This window comes from Zingiber officinale, unplaced genomic scaffold (assembly GCF_018446385.1).
Source record: "Zingiber officinale cultivar Zhangliang unplaced genomic scaffold, Zo_v1.1 ctg30, whole genome shotgun sequence".
NCBI classification, from domain to species: Eukaryota; Viridiplantae; Streptophyta; class Magnoliopsida; order Zingiberales; family Zingiberaceae; genus Zingiber; species Zingiber officinale.
The window spans coordinates 288,749-291,853 of NW_024589931.1; the positions used below are offsets into that span (position 1 = coordinate 288,749).

At 37.9% G+C, this 3,105-nt stretch overlaps 1 long non-coding RNA gene across 4 annotated transcripts; it reads right to left on the reverse strand.

Moving 5' to 3' along the window:
* Positions 1-330: 330 nt before the first annotated feature.
* On the reverse strand, positions 331-2,845 carry LOC122037383. 4 transcript variants are annotated; one of them, XR_006127639.1, is made up of 6 exons: positions 2,740-2,845; positions 2,050-2,103; positions 1,798-1,857; positions 1,388-1,583; positions 666-693; positions 331-582 (listed from the first exon to the last, which is right to left on the reverse strand). It is a non-coding gene; the product is annotated as an uncharacterized LOC122037383 (long non-coding RNA). The 4 variants fall into 4 exon arrangements; XR_006127638.1 differs by having other exon boundaries at positions 660-693; XR_006127636.1 differs by lacking the exon at positions 666-693.
* Between the last annotated feature and the right edge of the window lie 260 nt (positions 2,846-3,105).

Genomic DNA, 3,105 nt, shown 5'->3' on the forward strand with positions numbered 1-3,105 from the left:
TGCGACAAATTTGATAATTCGTTGCAGAATCTGCGACAAATCTGATAATTCGTAGCAGATTCAGCGACGAATCTAGTAATTTGTCGCAGATTCTGCGACAAATCTAAAAATTTGTTGCAGAATCTAGTACTGTTTTTTTTCGATATATTACGATAGGCTTGCAACAAAAATATTTTCGTCGCAAAGTTTGTCGCAAAACAAAACAACCGCCATTCTAGATTTCATTATTTCTATATTTAACCTGATTAATACACAAATATGCATCTAATAAATAGACATTATATCTAACAATAAAATTATACATAAACCAAATCACATCAAATCCAAATATCACAAAAAATCCAAGCATTCCATAAATTAAAATGCAATCATCATCTAATATCCTTACAATCCAAACATATGATACATCAAAATACAAACATGATCTAATATCCTTGCAAGCCAAACATATAATACATCAAAATATAAACATCACAAAAGATCTAATATCCATACAATCCAAACATCATAAGTTCTAAACCATCCATATTTCAACAAAATCCGAAATATGACTAAATCTTCTCTATCTTCTTCATCTTCTTCCTGCATAATATAAACAATATCAATAATTACAATAAAGAAATTACTATATATGAACAAAAAAATAATTTTTTAGTTACTCCAACATTGATTTTCATTATGTCTTGACCAATCCTGTTTCAAAAAAATTAGTATTATTAACAAAAAAATAAACATCTACAATAGAATAACTAACATTCCAAAATACTAATTATATTATTAAATATAATAGTAATAAGAAAATTCTAAAAAATATAAGATAGGAGTAACCATATTTTTAAGATCCCTAAACTAGTAATGTTAATTGACTGTCTTGTAACTACCATAATCCATTCTAGTCCAACGGTTAAATAGTCTAATTATTTAATATATTAAATACATGAAGAGTATCATTACTAATTAAACATTGTTCAGAGTTGTTCAAAAATGCAAGAATGACCAATGATCATACACTATTCTAATGGTCTAATTGATTAAAAAAAAGGTTGCACATCAAACCACTATTAGAACTTTTCATTATTGAGAATAAGGATGTGTAATTGAAAATAAAATAGCACATCAAAAAATTTTCAGAGTTTATCAAATAATGAGAGGATGATTAAAGATAGAATTAAGTAATCTCATGATATGATTGAAAATAAAGTAAATCAATTATACTATTAGAGCAAGGAATAGAATGAAGTAATGCATATCAGAACTTAAATATTACATTTAAATAAACTTGCTAAAGAAAAGACAATTGAAGTGATGAAACTAAGTTTTAATCCTACTTTATAATCATACTTAAAAAATATAGAATAAAAAATTAAGATATTAATTTTATACGTACGAATCTCCGGAGGGGACAATAAATATTCGAACATCTTGGGTCTCAGAAAATGAGTATCTGGTAGGAGCCGGATCTGCCAAATTTTGCGGTGAAGGTACTGGCGAAGGAGAATGTGATGGTCCTGCATGTATTGGCGACGGCGAATGTGAAGGTCCTGCATGTACTCGCGAAGGGGAATGTGATGGTCCTGCCTGAACTGGCGTAGAGAGATGTGATGGTCCTGGCTGTACTAGCGAAGGTGAATTTGATAGTCGTACAGGCTGATCAAGGATAGGCGTAGGTACACTGCTAGGTGCCGCATGGCCATGTGAACTTCGTTTACGTCCCCGCCTAAAGATGTTCTGAAATTCAAAAATAGGATAAAGTTAAAAAAATAATGATGCATAATAAATAACATAAAAAATACTTACCATATTTATTAAAAGAGATTGTGTGAGATTCCTTTGATGATAGATATCACCTCTAATCACCTATAACATATAACAAGAAATACAGAGCATTAACAAATAATATATATAAGTTTAAGAATGAGATATTAGATATATAGCAAGAAATACACTAATCACTAATATGTTTCAAGCGCACATACAAATGAAAATAAATAACATAAAATTGTATACTAATGCTATCATTATTAATTAAAGTCAAGGGTGTAGGTATACCAAACAGAGGTCAACAAAGACGTCGAGTGTCTCTCAAACACATCTACTATACACCTGCATAAACAATGTACACAGTCAATTATATAGGTCAAATAACACAAATAAGGTCGCTATAAACAAGACTATATGGTTGGTTTAGCCAATAAGTCTTGGCCGTCTTGGCCATGGCAAGGGCAGCAAGTGCCGGGTAAGGGCTGGCCAACGACATCAAGGGCCACCTGCGGTCGGGCCAGCCGCTGCCGGACAGAGGTAGCCACTGTCGGACAGGGCCAGGGCCAGTTGCTGTCGACCAGGGCCAGGGCCAGCCAAGCTCTGCAGCAACCAGGCATGGCCAACTGCGGCCTCCCGTGGCCGGCCAGGACCAGCCGCTGACTCGCGCGACCGACAAGGGCCAACCTCGGCCTCTTCCGCCAGACCATGGCCATGATCTAGCTCGAGTGTCCGGCCAGGGCAAGGAGCTGCCCCACGCGTCCGGCCAGGGCCAGCAACTCACTCCCGAGGCCGGCCAGCACCAGGCGCGGCCTCCCTGCAGCGGGACAGCACCCGCGGCCAGCCAGCGTCAGCCGCGAGCACCCGCGGCCAGCCAGCGGCAGCCGCGACCACCCGCGGCCAACCAGAGGCAGGCGCGAGCACCTGCGACCGCCCAGCGCGAACTGCCACCGGAGTTGGAAGAGAGGGAGACAAGTTTACCTGGACCGAAATCGCCCTAACCGACGTCCTCCGTCCTCGGATCGCAGCTTCTGCGTCGCCACCAAAGCTAGGGCAAACGGAGGCATTTAGCCGCCACCAAAGTTAGGGTAAAGGGGCTGTCATGGAGTGATTAAAGTTAGGTCTTTTGCGACAAAAAGATAACTCGTTGCTAATTTTGTTGCTGATTCTGCGACGAATTTTGAAATTCGTCGCAAAATTTCTTTTTTTTTTTTTATATAGCTCAGAATGAGATGAAATCTGATCCTATGGATTACTAAAAATCCTTGATCATGGAAATGCCATAAAAAAAAATTTGACATAATAAATTGATATTTTTGGTCTTATGAAGGTGAATATCGTTTTTCG